Source organism: Solanum lycopersicum, chromosome 4, assembly GCF_036512215.1.
Source record: "Solanum lycopersicum chromosome 4, SLM_r2.1".
In the NCBI taxonomy this organism is placed as follows: domain Eukaryota; kingdom Viridiplantae; phylum Streptophyta; class Magnoliopsida; order Solanales; family Solanaceae; genus Solanum; species Solanum lycopersicum.
This window is the reverse complement of record NC_090803.1, coordinates 258,934-277,704: the sequence shown is the minus strand read 5'-3', so window position 1 is coordinate 277,704 and position 18,771 is coordinate 258,934.

Below are 18,771 nucleotides of genomic sequence, written 5' to 3'. Positions count from 1 at the left end.
ATGCTCGCTCCGGGGCTCGTTTGACCTTCCAAATGGCCCAGAAAACCCGCGATGGCAAACCGTATGCATAGACAACGTCTTGACGGACGTCCACGAACAAATTTGGCATTTTTGACGTCGGAATCCCGATCACCTAAAAAATGGTGTGCAATAGCACACGAAAATCGTCAAAATGAGGCGTATGCTCGCTCCGGGGCTCGTTTGACCTTCCAAATGGCCCAGAAAACCCGTGATGGCCAACCGTATTCATAGACAACGTCTTGACGGACGTCAACGAACAAATTTGGCATTTTTGACATCGGAATCCCGATCACCCAAAAAATGGTGTGCAATAGCACACGAAAATCGTCAAAATGAGGCGTATGCTCGCTCCGGGGCTCGTTTGACCTTCCAAATGGCCCAGAAAACCCGTGATGGCCAACCGTATGCATAGACAACATCTTGACGGACGTCCACGAACAAATTTGGCATTTTTGACGTCGGAATCCCGATCACCCAAAAAATGGTGTGCAATAGCACACGAAAATCGTCAAAATGAGGCGTATGCTCGCTCCGGAGCTCGTTTGACCTTCCAAATGGCCCAGAAAACCCGTGATGGCCAACCGTATGCATAGACAACAACGTCTTGACGGACGTCCACGAACAAATTTGGCATTTTTGACGTCGGAATCCCGATCACCCAAAAAATGGTGTGCAATAGCACACGAAAATCGTCAAAATGAGGCGTATGCTCGCTCCGGGGCTCGTTTGACCTTCCAAATGGACCAGAAAACCCGCGATGGCCAACCGTATGCATAGACAACGTCTTGACGGACGTCCATGAACAAATTTGGCATTTTTGACGTCGGAATCCCGATCACCTAAAAAATGGTGTGCAATAGCACACGAAAATCGTCAAAATGAGGCGTATGCTCGCTCCGGGGCTCGTTTGACCTTCCAAATGACCCAGAAAATCCGTGATGGCCAACCGTATGCATAGACAACGTCTTGACGGACGTCCACGAACAAATTTGGCATTTTTGACGTCGGAATCCCGATCACTAAAAAAATGGTGTGCAATAGCACACGAAAATCGTCAAAATGAGGCGTATGCTCGCTCCGGGGCTCGTTTGACCTTCCAAATGGCCCAGAAAACCCGTGATGGCCAATCATATGCATAGACAACGTCTTGACGGACGTCCACGAACAAATTTGGCATTTTTGACGTCGGAATCCCGATCACCCAAAAAATGGTGTGCAATAGCACACGAAAATCGTCAAATTGAGGCATATGCTCGCTCCGGGGCTCGTTTGACCTTCCAAATGGCCCACAAAACCCGTGATGGCAAACCGTATGCATAGACAACGTCTTGACGGACGTCCACGAACAAATTTGGCATTTTTGACGTCGGAATCCCGATCACCCAAAAAATGGTGTGCAATATCACACGAAAATCGTCAAAGTGAGGCGTATGCTCGCTCCGGGGCTCGTTTGACCTTCCAAATGGCACAGAAAACCCGTGATGGCCAACCGTATGCATAGACAACGTCTTGACGGACGTCCATGATCAAATTTGGAATTTTTGACGTCGGAATCCCGATCACCCAAAAAATGGTGTGCAATAGCACACGAAAATCGTCAAAATGAGGCGTATGCTCGCTCCGGGGCTCGTTTGACCTTCCAAATGGCCCAGAAAACCCGTGATGGCCAACCGTATGCATAGACAACGTCTTGACGGACGTCCACGAACAAATTTGGCATTTTTGACGTCGGAATCCCGATCACCCAAGAAATGGTGTGCAATAGCACACAAAAATCGTCAAAATGAGGCGTATGCTCGCTCCGGGGCTTGTTTGACCTTCCAAATGGCCCAGAAAACCCGTGATGGCCAACCGTATGCATAGAAAACGTCTTGACGGACGTCCACGAACAAATTTGGCATTTTTGACGTTGGAATCCCGATCACCCAAAAAATGGTGTGCAATAGCACACGAAAATCGTCAAAATGAGGCGTATGCTCGCTCCGGGGCTCGTTTGACCTTCCAAATGGCCCAGAAAACCCGTGATGGCCAACCGTATGCATAGACAACATCTTGACGGACGTCCACGAACAAATTTGGCATTTTTGACGTCGGAATCCCGATCACCCAAGAAATGGTGTGCAATAGCACACGAAAATTCTCAAAATGAGGCGTATGCTCGCTCCGGGGCTCGTTTGACATTCCAAATGGCCCAGAAAACCCGTGATGGTTAACCGTATGCATAGACAACGTCTTGACGGACGTCCACGAACAAATTTGACATTTTTGACGTCGGAATCCCGATCACCCAAAAAAAGGTGTGCAATAGCACACGAAAATCGTCAAAATGAGGCGTATGCTCGCTCCGGGGCTCGTTTGACCTTCCAAATGGCCCAGAAAACCCGTGATGGCCAACCATATGCATAGACAATGTCTTTACGGACGTCCACGAACAAGTTTGGCATTTTTGACGTCGGAATCCCGATCACCCAAAAAATGGTGTGCAATAGCACACGAAAATCGTCAAAATGAGGCGTATGCTCGCTCCGGGGCTCGTTTGACCTTCCAAATGGCCCAGAAAACCCGTGATGGCCAACCGTATGCATAGACAATGTCTTGACGGACGTCCACGAACAAATTTGGCATTTTTGACATCGTAATCTCGATCACCCAAAAAATGGTGTGCAATAGCACACGAAAATCGTAAAAATGAGGCGTATGCTCGCTCTGGGGCTCGTTTGACCTTCCAAATGGCCCAGAAAACCCGTGATGGCCAACCGTATGCATAGACAATGTCTTGACGGACGTCCACGAACAAATTTGGCATTTTTGACGTCGGAATCCCGATCACCCAAAAAATGGTGTGTAATAGCACACGAAAATCGTCAAAATGAGGCGTATGCTTGCTCCGGGGCTCGTTTGACCTTCCAAATGGCCCAGCAAACCCGTGATGGCTAACCTTATGCATAGACAACGTCTTGACGGACGTCCACGAACAAATTTGGCATTTTTGACGTCGGAATCCCGATCACCCAAAAAATGGTGTGCAATAGCACACGAAAATCGTCAAAATGAGGCGTATGCTCGCTATGGGGCTCGTTTGACCTTCCAAATGGCCCAGAAAACCCGTGATGGCCAACCGTATGCATAGACAACGTCTTGACGGACGTCCACGATCAAATTTGGCATTTTTGACGTCGGAATCCCGATCACCCAAAAAATGGTGTGGAATAGCACACACAAATCGTCAAAATGAGGCGTATGATCGCTCCGGGGATCGTTTGACCTTCCAAATAGCCCAGAAAACCCGTGATGGCCAACCGTATGCATAGACAACGTCTTGACGGACGTCCACGAACAAATTTGGCATTTTTGATGTCGGAATCCCGATCACCGAAAAAATGGTGTGCAATAGCACACGAAAATCGTCAAAATGAGGCGTATGCTCGCTCCGGGGCTCGTTTGACCTTCCAAATGGCCCAGAAAACCCGTGATGGCCAACCGTATGCATAGACAACGTCTTAACGAACGTCCACAAACAAATTTGGCATTTTTGACGTCGGAATCCCGATCACCCAAAAAATGGTGTGCAATAGCACACGAAAATCGTCAAAATGAGGCGTATGCTCGCTCCGGGGCTCGTTTGACCTTCCAAATGGCCCAGAAAACCCGTGATGGCCAACTGTATGCATAGACAACGTCTTGACGGACGTCCACGAACAAATTTAGCATTTTTGACGTTGAAATCCCGATCACCCAAAAAATGGTGTGCAATAGCACACGAAAATCGTCAAAATGAGGCGTATGCTCGCTCCGGAGCTCGTTTGACCTTCCAAATGGCCCAGAAAACCCGTGATGGCAAACCGTATGCATAGACAACGTCTTGATGGACGTCCACGAACAAATTTGGCATTTTTGACGTCGGAATCCCGATCACCCAAAAAATGGTGTGCAATAGCATACGAAAATCGTCAAAATGAGGCGTATGCTCGCTCCGGAGCTCGTTTGACCTTCCAAATTGCCCAGAAAACCCGTGATGGCAAACCGCATGCATAGACAACGTCTTGACGGATGTCCACGAATAAATTTGGCATTTTTGACGTCGGAATCCCGATCACCCAAAAAATGGTGTGCAATAGAACACGAAAATCGTCAAAATGAGGCGTATGCTCGCTCCGGGGCTCGTTTGACCTTCCAAATGGCCCAGAAAACTTTTGATGGCCAACCGTCTGCATAGACAGCGTCTTGACGGACGTCCACCAACAAATTTGGCATTTTTGACGTCGGAATCCCGATCACCCAAAAAAAGGTGTGCAATAGCACACGAAAATCGTCAAAATGAGGCGTATGCTCGCTCCGGGGCTCGTTTGACCTTCCAAATGGCCCAGAAAACCCGTGATGGCCAACCGTATGCATAGACAACGTCCTGACGGACGTCCACGAACAAATTTGGCATTTTTGACGTCGGAATCCCGATCACCCAAGAAATGGTGTGCAATAGCACACGAAAATCGTCAAAATGAGGCGTATGCTCGCTTCGGGGCTCGTTTGACCTTCCAAATGGCCCACAAAACCCGTGATGGCCAACCGTATGCATACACAACGTCTTGACGGACGTCCACGAACAAATTTGGCATTTTTGACGTCGGAATCCCGATCACCCAAAAAATGGCGTGCAATTGCACATGAAAATCGTCAAAATGAGGCGTATGCTCACTCCGGGGCTCGTTTGACCTTCCAAATGGCCCAGAAAACCCGTGATGGCCAACCGTATGCATAGACAACATCTTGACGGACGTCCACGAACAAATTTGGCATTTTTGACGTCGGAATCCCGATCACCCAAAAAATGGTGTGCAATAGCACACGAAAATCGTCAAAATGAGGCGTATGCTCGCTACGGGGCTCGTTTGACCTTCCAAATGGCCCAGAAAACCCGTGATGGCCAACCGTATGCATAGACAACGTCTTGACGGACGTCCACGAACAAATTTAGCATTTTTGACGTTGAAATCCCGATCACCTAAAAAATGGTGTGCAATAGCACACGAAAATTGTCAAAATGAGGCGTATGCTCGCTCCGGAGCTCGTTTGACCTTCCAAATGGCCCAGAAAACCCGTGATGGCAAACCGTATGCATAGACAACGTCTTGACGGACGTCCACGAACAAATTTGGCATTTTTGACCTCGGAATCCCGATCACCCAAAAAATGGTGTGCAATAGCATACGAAAATCGTCAAAATGAGGCGTATGCTCGCTCCGGAGCTCGTTTGACCTTCCAAATTGCCCAGAAAACCCGTGATGGCAAACCGCATGCATAGACAATGTCTTGACGGATGTCCACGAATAAATTTGGCATTTTTGACGTTGGAATCCCGATCACCCAAAAAATGGTGTGCAATAGAACACAAAAATCGTCAAAATGAGGCGTATGCTCGCTCCGGGGCTCGTTTGACCTTCCAAATGGCCCAGAAAACTTGTGATGGCCAACCGTCTGCATAGACAACGTCTTGACGGACGTCCACCAACAAATTTGGCATTTTTGACGTCGGAATCCCGATCACCCAAAAAAAGGTGTGCAATAGCACACGAAAATCGTCAAAATGAGGCGTATGCTCGCTCCGGGGCTCGTTTGACCTTCCAAATGGCCCAGAAAACCCGTGATGGCCAACCGTATGCATAGACAACGTCTTGACGGACGTCCATGAACAAATTTGGCATTTTTGACGTCGGAATCCCGATCACCCAAGAAATGGTGTGCAATAGCACACGAAAATCGTCAAAATGAGGCGTATGCTCGCTCCGGGGCTCGTTTGACCTTCCAAATGGCCCACAAAACCCGTGATGGCCAACCGTATGCATACACAACGTCTTGACGGACGTCCACGAACAAATTTGGCATTTTTGACGTCGGAATCCCGATCACCCAAAAAATGGCGTGCAATTGCACACGAAAATCGTCAAAATGAGGCGTATGCTCGCTCCGGGGCTCGTTTGACCTTCCAAATGGCCCAGAAAACCCGTGATGGCCAACCGTATGCATAGACAACGTCTTGACGGACGTCCACGAACAAATTTGGCATTTTTGACGTCGGAATCCCGATCACCCAAGAAATGGTGTGCAATAGCACACGAAAATCATCAAAATGAGGCGTATGCTCACTCCGGGGCTCGTTTGACATTCCAAATGGCCCAGAAAACCCGTGATGGCCAACTGTATGCATAGACAACGTCTTGACGGACGTCCACGAACAAATTTGACATTTTTGACGTCGGAATCCCGATCACCCAAAAAAAGGTGTGCAATAGCACACGAAAATCGTCAAAATGAGGCGTATGCTCGCTCCGGGGCTCGTTTGACCTTCCAAACGGCCCAGAAAACCCGTGATGGCCAACCGTATGCATAGACAACGTCTTGACGGACGTCCACGAACAAATTTAGCATTTTTGACGTTGAAATCCCGATCACCCAAAAAATGGTGTGCAATAGCACACGAAAATCGTCAAAATGAGGCGTATGCTCGCTCCGTTGCTCGTTTGACCTTCCAAATGGCCCAGAAAACCCGTGATGTCCAACCGTATGCATAGACAACGTCTTGACGGACGTCCATGAACAAATTTGGCATTTTTGACGTCGAAATCCCGATCACCCAAAAAATGGTGTGCAATAGCACACGAAAATCGTCAAAATGAGGCGTATGCTCGCTCTGGGGCTCGTTTGACCTTCCAAACGGCCCAGAAAACCCGTGATGGCCAACCATATGCATAGACAACGTCTTGACGGACGTCCACGAACAAATTTTGCATTTTTGACGTCGGAATCCCTATCACCCAAAAAATGGTGTGCAATAGCACACGAAAATCGTCAAAATGAGGCGTATGCTCGCTCCGGGGCTCGTTTGACCTTCCAAACGGCCCACAAAACCCGTGATGGCCAACCGTATGCATACACAACGTCTTGACGGACGTCCACGAACAAATTTTGCATTTTTGACGTCGGAATCCCGATCACCCAAAAAATGGTGTGCAATAGCACACGAAAATCGTCAAAATGAGGCGTATGCTCGCTCCGGGGCTCGTTTGACCTTCCAAATGGCCCAGAAAACCTGTGATGGCCAACTGTATGCATAGACAACGTCTTGACGGACGTCCACGAAAAAATTTGGCATTTTTGACGTCGGAATCCCGATCACCCAAAAAATGGTGTGTAATAGCACACGAAAATCGTCAAAATGAGGCGTATGCTCGCTTCGGGGCTCGTTTGACCTTCCAAACGGCCCAGAAAACCCGTGATGGCCAACCGTATGCATAGACAACGTCTTGACGGACGTCCACGAACAAATTTGGCATTTTTGACATCGGAGTCCCGATCATCCAAAAAATGGTGTGCAATAGCACACGAAAATCGTCAAAATGAGGCGTATGCTCGCTCCGGGGCTCGTTTAACCTTCTAAATTGCCCAGAAAACACGTGATGGCCAACCGTATGCATAGACAACGTCTTGACGGACGTCCACGAACAAATTTGGCATTTTTGACGTCGAAATCCCGATCACCCAAAAAATGGTGTGCAATAGCACACGAAAATCGTCAAAATGAGGCGTATGCTCGCTCCGGAGCTCGTTTGACCTTCCAAATGGCCCAGAAAACCCGTGATGGCCAACCGTATGCATAGACAACGTCTTGACGGACGTCCACGAACAAATTTTGCATTTTTGACGTCGGAATCCCGATCACCCAAAAAATGGTGTGCAATAGCACACGAAAATCATCAAAATGAGGCGTATGCTCGCTCCGGGGCTCGTTTGACCTTCCAAACGGCCCAGAAAACCCGTGATGGCCAACCGTATGCATAGACAACGTCTTGAAAGACGTCCACAAACAAATTTTGCATTTTTGACGTCGGAATCTCGATCACCCAAAAAATGGTGTGCAATAGCACACAAAAATCGTCAAAATGAGGCGTTTGCTCGCTCCGGGGCTCGTTTGACCTTCCAAACGGCCCAGAAAACCCGTGATGGCCAACCGTATGCATAGACAACATCTTGACGGACGTCCACGAACAAATTTGGCATTTTTGACGTCGGAATCCTGATCACACAAAAAATGGTATGCAATAGCACACGAAAATCGTCAAAATGAGGCGTATGCTCGCTCCGGGGCTCGTTTGACCTTCCAAACGGCCCAGAAAACCCGTGATGGCCAACCGTATGCATTGACAACGTCTTGACGGACGTCCACGAACAAATTTGGCATTTTTGACGTCGGAATCCCGATCACCCAAAAAATAGTGTGCAATAGCACACGAAAATCGTCAAAATTAGGCGTATGCTCGCTCCGGGGCTCGTTTGACCTTCCAAACGGCCCAGAAAACCCGTGATTGCCAACCGAATGCATAGACAACGTCTTGACGGACGTCCACGAACAAATTTTGCATTTTTGACATCGGAATCCCAATCACCCAAAAAATGGTGTGCAATAGCACACGAAAATCGTCAAAATGAGGCGTATGCTCGCTCCGGGGCACGTTTGACCTTCCAAACGTCCCAGAAAACCCGTGATGGCCAACCGAATGCATAGACAACGTCTTGACGGACGTCCACGAACAAATTTGGCATTTTTGACGTCGGAATCCCGATCACCCAAAAAATGGTGTGCAATAGCACACGAAAATCGTCAAAATGAGGCGTATGCTCGCTCCGGGGCTCGTTTGACCTTCCAAACGGCCCAGAAAACCCGTGATGGCCAACCGTATGCATAGACAACGTCTTGAAAGACGTCCACGAACAGATTTTGCATTTTTGACGTCGGAATCTCGATCACCCAAAAAATGGTGTGCAATAGCACACAAAAATCGTCAAAACGAGGCGTTTGCTCGCTCCGGGGCTCGTTTGACCTTCCAAACGGCCCAGAAAACCCGTGATGGCCAACCGTATGCATAGACAACATCTTGACGGATGTCCACGAACAAATTTGGCATTTTTGACGTCGGAATCCTGATCACACAAAAAATGGTGTGCAATAGCACACGAAAATCGTCAAAATGAGGCGTATGCTCGCTCCGGGGCTCGTTTGACCTTCCAAACGGCCCAGAAAACCCGTGATGGCCAACCGTATGCATTGACAACGTCTTGACGGACGTCGACGAACAAATTTGGCATTTTTGACGTCGGAATCCCGATCACCCAAAAAATGGTGTGCAATAGCATACGAAAATTGTCAAAATGGGGCGTATGCTCGCTCCGGGGCTCGTTTGACCTTCCAAACGGCCCAGAAAACCCGTGATGGCCAACTGTATGCATAGACAACGTCTTTTCGGACGTCCACGAACAATTTTTGCATTTTTGACGTCGGAATCCCGATCACCCAAAAAATGGTGTGCAATAGCACACGAAAATCGTCAAAATGAGGCGTATGCCCGCTCCGGGGCTCGTTTGACCTTCCAAACGGCCCAGAAAACCTGTGATGGCCAACCGTATGCATAGACAACGTCTTGACGGACGTCCATGAACAAATTTGGCATTTTTGACGTCGGAATCCCGATAACCCAAAAAATGGTGTGCAATAGCACACGAAAATCGTCAAAATGAGGCGTATGCTCGCTCCGGGGCTCGTTTGACCTTCCAAACGGCCAAGAAAACCCGTGATGGCTAACCGTATATATAGACAACGTCTTGACGGACGTCCACGAACAAATTTTGCATTTTTGACGTCGGAATCCCGATCACCCAAAAAATGGTGTGCAATAGCACACGAAAATCGTCAAAATGAGGCGTATGCTCGCTCCGGGGCTCGTTTGACCTTCCAAACGGCCCAGGAAACCCGTGATGGCCAACCGTATGCATAGACAACGTCTTGACGGACGTCCACGAACAAATTTTGCATTTTTGACGTCGGAATCCCGATCAGCCAAAAAATGGTGTGCAATAGCACACGAAAATCGTCAAAATGAGGCGTATGCTCGCTCCGGAGCTCGTTTGACCTTCCAAACGGCCCAGAAAACCCGTGATGGCCAACTGTATGCATAGACAACGTCTTGACGGACGTCCACGAACAAATTTTGCATTTTTGACGTCAGAATCCCGATCAGCCAAAAAATGGTGTGCAATAGCACACGAAAATCGTCAAAATGAGGTGTATGCTCTCTCCGGGGCTCGTTTGACCTTCCAAATGGCCCAGAAAACCCGTGATGGCCAACCGTATGCATAGACAACGTCTTGACGGACGTCCACGAACAAATTTGGCATTTTTGACGTCGGAATCCCGATCACCCAAAAAATAGTGTGCAATAGCACACGAAAATCGTCAAAATGAGGCATATGCTCGCTCCGGGGCTCGTTTGACCTTCCAAACGGCCCAGAAAACCCGTGATGGCCAACCGTATGCATAGACAACGTCTTGACGGACGTCCACGAACAAATTTGGCATTTTTGACGTCGGAATCCGGATCACCCAAAAAATGGTGTGCAATAGCACACGAAAATCGTCAAAATGAGGCGTATGCTCGCTCCGGGGCTCGTTTGACCTTCCAAATGGCCCAGAAAACCCGTGATGGCCAACCGTATGCATAGACAACGTCTTGACGAACGTCCACGAACAAATTTTGCATTTTTGACGTTGGAATCCCGATCACCCAAAAAATGGTGTGCAATAGCACACGAAAATAGTCAAAATGCGGCGTATGCTCGCTCCGGGGCTCGTTTGACCTTCCAAACGGCCTAGAAAACCCGTGATGGCCAACCAGATGCATAGACAACGTCTTGACGGACGTCCACGAACAAATTTGGCATTTTTGACGTCGGAATCCCGATCACCCAAAAAATAGTGTGCAATAGCACACGAAAATCGTCAAAATGAGGCGTATGCTCGCTCCGGGGCTCGTTTGACCTTCCAAACGGCCCAGAAAACCCGTGATGGCCAACCGTATGCATAGACAACGTCTTGACGGACGTCCACGAACAAATTTTGCATTTTTGACGTCGGAATCCCGATCACCCAAAAAATGGTGTGCAATAGCACACGAAAATTGTCAAAATGAGGCGTATGCTTGCTCTGGGGCTCGTTTGACCTTCCAAACGGCCCAGAAAACCCGTGATGGCCAACCGTATGCATAGACAACGTCTTGACGGACGTCCACAAACAAATTTGGCATTTTTGACGTCGGAATCCTGATCACCCAAAAAATGGTGTGCAATAGCACACGAAAATCGTCAAAATGAGGTGTATGCTCGCTCCGGGGCTCGTTTGACCTTCCAAACGTCCCAGAAAACCCGTGATGGCCAACTGTATGCATAGACAACGTCTTGACGGACGTCCACGAACAAATTTGGCATTTTTGACGTCGGAATCCCGATCACCCAAAAAATGGTGTGCAATAGCACACGAAAATCGTCAAAATGAGGCGTATGCTCACTCCGGGGCTCGTTTGACCTTCCAAACGGCCCAGAAAACCCGTGATGGCCAACCGTATGCATAGACAATGTCTTGACGGACGTCCACGAACAAATTTTGCATTTTTGACGTCGGAATCCCGATCACCCAAAAAATGGTGTGCAATAGCACACGAAAATCATCAAAATGAGGCGTATGCTCGCTCCGGGGCTCGTTTGACCTTCCAAACGGCCCAGAAAACCCGGTATGGCCAACCGTATGCATAGACAACGTCTTGACGGACGTCCACGAACAAATTTGGCATTTTTGACGTCGGAATCCCGATCACCCAAAAAATGGTGTGCAATAGCACACGAAAATCGTCAAAATGAGGCGTATGCTCGCTCCGGGGCTCGTTTGACCTTCCAAACGGCCCAGAAAACCCATGATGGCCAACCGTATGCATAGACAACGTCTTGACGGACGTCCACGAACAAATTTGGCATTTTTGACGTCGGAATCCCGATCACCCAAAAAATGGTGTGCAATAGCACACGAAAATCGTCAAAATGAGGCGTATGCTCGCTCCGGGGCTCGTTTGACCTTCCAAACGGCCCAGAAAACCCGTGATGGCCAACCGTATGCATAGACAACGTCTTGACGGACGTCCACGAACAAATTTGGCATTTTTGACGTCGGAATCCCGATCACCCAAAAAATGGTGTGCAATAGCACACGAAAATCGTCAAAATGAGGCGTATGCTCACTCCGGGGCTCGTTTGACCTTCCAAACGGCCCAGAAAACCCGTGATGGCCAACCGTATGCATAGACAATGTCTTGACGGACGTCCACGAACAAATTTTGCATTTTTGACGTCAGAATCCCGATCACCCAAAAAATGGTGTGCAATAGCACACGAAAATCATCAAAATGAGGCGTATGCTCGCTCCGGGGCTCGTTTGACCTTCCAAACGGCCCAGAAAACCCGTGATGGCCAACCGTATGCATAGACAACGTCTTGAAAGACGTCCACGAACAAATTTTGCATTTTTGACGTCGGAATCTCGATCACCCAAAAAATGGTGTGCAATAGCACACAAAAATCGTCAAAATGAGGCGTTTGCTCGCTCCGGGGCTCGTTTGACCTTCCAAACGGCCCAGAAAACCCGTGATGGCCAACCGTATGCATAGACAACATCTTGACGGACGTCCACGAACAAATTTGGCATTTTTGACGTCGGAATCCTGATCACACAAAAAATGGTATGCAATAGCACACGAAAATCGTCAAAATGAGGCGTATGCTCGCTCCGGGGCTCGTTTGACCTTCCAAACGGCCCAGAAAACCCGTGATGGCCAACCGTATGCATTGACAACGTCTTGACGGACGTCCACGAACAAATTTGGAATTTTTGACGTCGGAATCCCGATCACCCAAAAAATGGTGTGCAATAGCATACGAAAATTGTCAAAATGGGGCGTATGCTCGCTCCGGGGCTCGTTTGACCTTCCAAACGGCCCAGAAAACCCGTGATGGCCAACTGTATGCATAGACAACGTCTTTTCGGACGTCCATGAACAATTTTTGCATTTTTGACGTCGGAATCCCGATCACCCAAAAAATGGTGTGCAATAGCGCACGAAAATCGTCAAAATGAGGCGTATGCCCGCTCCGGGGCTCGTTTGACCTTCCAAACGGCCCAGAAAACCTGTGATGGCCAACCGTATGCATAGACAACGTCTTGACGGACGTCCACGAACAAATTTGGCATTTTTGACGTCGGAATCCCGATCACCCAAAAAATGGTGTGCAATAGCACACGAAAATCGTCAAAATGAGGCGTATGCTCGCTCCGGGGCTCGTTTGACCTTCCAAACGGCCCAGAAAACCCGTGATGGCCAACCGTATGCATAGACAACGTCTTGACGGACGTCCACGAACAAATTTGGCATTTTTGACGTCGGAATCCCGATCACCCAAAAAATGGTGTGCAATAGCACACGAAAATCGTCAAAATGAGGCGTATGCTCGCTCCGGGGCTCGTTTGACCTTCCAAACGGCCCAGAAAACCCGTGATGGCCAACCGTATGCATAGACAACGTCTTGACGGACGTCCACGAACAAATTTGGCATTTTTGACGTCGGAATCCCGATAACCCAAAAAATGGTGTGCAATAGCACACGAAAATAGTCAAAATGAGGCGTATGCTCGCTCCGGGGCTCGTTTGACCTTCCAAACGGCCTAGAAAACCCGTGATGGCCAACCAGATGCATAGACAACGTCTTGACGGACGTCCACGAACAAATTTGGCATTTTTGACGTCGGAATCCCGATCACCCAAAAAATGGTGTGCAATAGCACACGAAAATCGTCAAAATGAGGCGTATGCTCGCTCCGGGGCTCGTTTGACCTTCAAAACGGCCAAGAAAACCCGTGATGGCCAACCGTATGCATAGACAACGTCTTGACGGACGTCCACGAACAAATTTTGCATTTTTGACGTCGGAATCCCGATCACCCAAAAAATGGTGTGCAATAGCACACGAAAATTGTCAAAATGAGGCGTATGCTTGCTCTGGGGCTCGTTTGACCTTCCAAACGGCCCAGAAAACCCGTGATGGCCAACCGTATGCATAGACAACGTCTTGACGGACGTCCACGAACAAATTTGGCATTTTTGACGTCGGAATCCTGATCACCCAAAAAATGGTGTGCAATAGCACACGAAAATCGTCAAAATGAGGCGTATGCTCGCTCCGGGGCTCGTTTGACCTTCCAAACGTCCCAGAAAACCCGTGATGGCCAAGTGTATGCATAGACAACGTCTTGACGGACGTCCACGAACAAATTTGGCATTTTTGACGTCGAAATCCCGATCACCCAAAAAATCGTGTGCAATAGCACACGAAAATCGTCAAAATGAGGCGTATGCTCACTCCGGGGCTCGTTTGACCTTCCAAACGGCCCAGAAAACCCGTGATGGCCAACCGTATGCATAGACAATGTCTTGACGGACGTCCACGAACAAATTTTGCATTTTTGACGTCGGAATCCCGATCACCCAAAAAATGGTGTGCAATAGCACACGAAAATCATCAAAATGAGGCGTATGCTCGCTCCGGGGCTCGTTTGACCTTCCAAACGGCCCAAAAAACCCGGTATGGCCAACCGTATGCATAGACAACGTCTTGACGGACGTCCACGAACAAATTTGGCATTTTTGACGTCGGAATCCCGATCACCCAAAAAATGGTGTGCAATAGCACACGAAAATCGTCAAAATGAGGCGTATGCTCGCTCCGGGGCTCGTTTGACCTTCCAAACGGCCCAGAAAACCCGTGATGGCCAACCGTATGCATAGACAACGTCTTGACGGACGTCCACGAACAAATTTGGCATTTTTGACGTCGGAATCCCGATCACCCAAAAAATGGTGTGCAATAGCACACGAAAATCGTCAAAATGAGGCGTATGCTCGCTCCGGGGCTCGTTTGACCTTCCAAACGGCCCAGAAAACCCAGTATGGCCAACCGTATGCATAGACAACGTCTTGACGGACGTCCACGAACAAATTTAGCATTTTTGACGTCGGAATCCCGATCACCCAAAAAATGGTGTGCAATAGCACACGAAAATCGTCAAAATGAGGCGTATGCTCGCTCCGGGGCTTGTTTGACCTTCCAAACGGCCCAGAAAACCTGTGATGGCCAACCGTATGCATAGACAACGTCTTGACGGACGTCCACAAACAAATTTTGCATTTTTGACGTCGGAATCCCGATCACCCAAAAAATGGTGTGCAATAGCACACGAAAATCGTCAAAATGAGGCGTATGCTCGCTCCGGGGCTCGTTTGACCTTCCAAACGGCCCAGAAAACCCGTGATGGCCAAACGTATGCATAGACAACGTCTTGACGGACGTCCACGAAAAAATTTGGCATTTTTGCCGTCGGAATCCTGATCACCCAAAAAATGGTGTGCAATAGCACACGAAAATCGTCAAAATGAGGCGTATGCTCGCTCCGGGGCTCGTTTGACCTTCCAAATGGCCCAGAAAACCCGTGATGGCTAGCCGTATGCATAGACAACGTCTTGACGGACGTCCACGAACAAATTTGGCATTTTTGACGTCGGAATCCCGATCACCCAAAAAATGGTGTGCAATAGCACACGAAAATCGTCAAAATGAGGCGTATGCTCGCTCCGGGGCTCGTTTGACCTTCCAAATGGCCAAGAAAACCGTGATGGCCAACCGTATGCATAGACAACGTCTTGACGGACGTCGACGAACAAATTTGGCATTTTTGACGTCGGAATCCTGATCACCCAAAAAATGGTGTGCAATAGCACACGAAAATCGTCAAAATGAGGCGTATGCTCGCTCCGGGGCTCGTTTGACCTTCCAATTGGCCCAGAAAACCCGTGATGGCCAACCATATGCATAGACAACGTCTTGACGGACGTCCACGAACAAATTTGGCATTTTTGACGTCGGAATCCCGATCAGCCAAAAAATGGTGTGCAATAGCACACGAAAATCGTCAAAATGAGGCGTATGCTCGCTCCGGGGCTCGTTTGACCTTCCAAACGGCCCAGAAAACCCGGTATGGCCAACCGTATGCATAGACAACGTCTTGACGAACGTCCACGAACAAATTTGGCATTTTTGACGTCGGAATCTCGATCACCCAAAAAATGGTGTGCAATAGCACACGAAAATCGTCAAAACGAGGCGTATGCTCGGTCCGGGGCTCGTTTGACCTTCAGAACGTCCCAGAAAACCCGTGATGGCCAACCGTATGCATAGACAACGTCTTCACGGACGTCCACGAATAAATTTTGCATTTTTGACGTCGGAATCCCGATCACCCAAAAAATGGTGTGCAATAGCACACGAAAATCGTCAAAATGAGGCGTATGCTCGCTCCGGGGCTCGTTTGACCTTCCAAACGGCCCAGAAAACCCGTGATGGCCAACCGTATGCATAGACAACGTCTTGACGAACGTCCACGAACAAATTTGGCATTTTTGACGTCGGAATCCCGATCACCCAAAAAATGGTGTGCAATAGCACACGAAAATTGTCAAAATGAGGCGTATGCTCGCTCCGGGGCTCGTTTGACCTTCCAAACGGCCCAGAAAACCCGTTATGGCCAACCGTATGCATAGACAACGTCTTGACGGACGTCCACGAACAAATTTGGCATTTTTGACGTCGGAATCCTGATGTGCAATAGCACATGAAAATCGTCAAAATGAGGCGTATGCTCGCTCCGGGGCTCGTTTGACCTTCCAAACGGCCCAGAAAACCCGTGATGGCCAACCGTATGCATAGACAACGTCTTGACGGACGTCCACGAACAAATTTGGCATTTTTGACGTCGGAATCCCGATCACCCAAAAAATGGTGTGCAATAGAACACGAAAATCGTCAAAATGAGGCATATGCTCGCTCCGGGGCTCGTTTGACTTTCCAAACGGCCCAGAAAACCCGTGATGGCCAACCGTATGCATAGACAACGTCTTGACGGACGTCCACGAACAAATTTTGCATTTTTGACGTCGGAATCCCGATCACCCAAAAAATGGTGTGCAATAGCACACGAAAATCGTCAAAATGAGGCGTATGCTCGCTCCGGGGCTCGTTTGACCTTCCAAACGGCCCAGAAAACCCGTGATGGCCAACCGTATGCATAGACAACGTCTTGACGGACGTCCACGAACAAATTTGGCATTTTTGACGTCGGAATCCCGATCACCCAAAAAATGGTGTGCAATAGAACACGAAAATCGTCAAAATGAGGCATATGCTCGCTCCGGGGCTCGTTTGACTTTCCAAACGGCCCAGAAAACCCGTGATGGCCAACCGTATGCATAGACAACGTCTTGACGGACGTCCACGAACAAATTTTGCATTTTTGACGTCGGAATCCCGATCACCCAAAAAATGGTGTGCAATAGCACACGAAAATCGTCAAAATGAGGCGTATGCTCGCTCCGGGGCTCGTTTGACCTTCCAAACGGCCCAGAAAACCCGTGATGGCCAACCGTATGCATAGACAACGTCTTGACGGACGTCCACGAACAAATTTTGCATTTTTGACGTCGGAATCCCGATCACCCAAAAAATGGTGTGCAATAGCACACGAAAATCGTCAAAATGAGGCGTATGCTCGCTCCGGGGCTCGTTTGACCTTCCAAACGGCCCAGAAAACCTGTGATGGCCAACCGTATACATAGACAACGTCTTGACGGACGTCCACGAACAAATTTGGCATTTTTGACGTCGGAATCCCGATCACCCAAAAAATGGTGTGCAATAGCACACGAAAATCGTCAAAATGAGGCGTATGCTCGCTCCGGGGCTCGTTTGACCTTCCAAACGGCCCAGAAAACCCGTGATGGCCAACCGTATGCATAGACAACGTCTTGACGGACGTCCACTAACAAATTTGGCATTTTTGACGTCGGAATCCTGATCATCCAAAAAATGGTGTGCAATAGCACACGAAAATCGTCAAAATGAGGCGTATGCTCGCTCCAGGGCTCGTTTGACCTTCCAAATGGCCCAAAAAACCCGTGATGGCCAACCGTATGCATAGACAACGTCTTGACGGACGTCCACGAATAAATTTGGCATTTTTGACGTCGGAATCCCGATCACCCAAAAAATGGTGTGCAATAGCACACGAAAATCCTCAAAATGAGGCGTATGCTCGCTTCGGGGCTCGTTTGACCTTCCAAACGGCCCAGAAAACCCGTGATGGCCAACCGTATGCATAGACAACGTCTTGACGGACGTCCACGAACAAATTTTGCATTTTTGACGTCGGAATCCCGATCACCCAAAAAATGGTGTGCAATAGCACACGAAAATCGTCAAAATGAGGCGTATGCTCGCTCCGGGGCTCGTTTGACCTTCCAAACGGCCCAGAAAACCCATGATGGCCAACCGTATGCATAGACAACGTCTTGACGGACGTCCACGAACAAATTTGGCATTTTTGACGTCGGAATCACGAACAAATTTTGCATTTTTGACGTCTGAATCCCGATCACCCAAAAAATGGTGTGCAATAGCACACGAAAATCGTCAAAATGAGGCGTATGCTCGCTCCGGGGCTCGTTTGACCTTCCAAATGTCCCAGAAAACCCGTGATGGCCAACCGTATGCATAGACAACGTCCTGACGGACGTCCACGAACAAATTTGGCATTTTTGACGTCGGAATCCCGATCACCCAAAAAATGCTGTGCAATAGCACACGAAAATCGTCAAAATGAGGCATATGCTCGCTCAGGGGCTCGTTTGACCTTCCAAACGGCCCAGAAAACCCGTGATGGCCAACCGTATGCATAGACAACGTCTTGACGGATGTCCACGAACAAATTTTGAA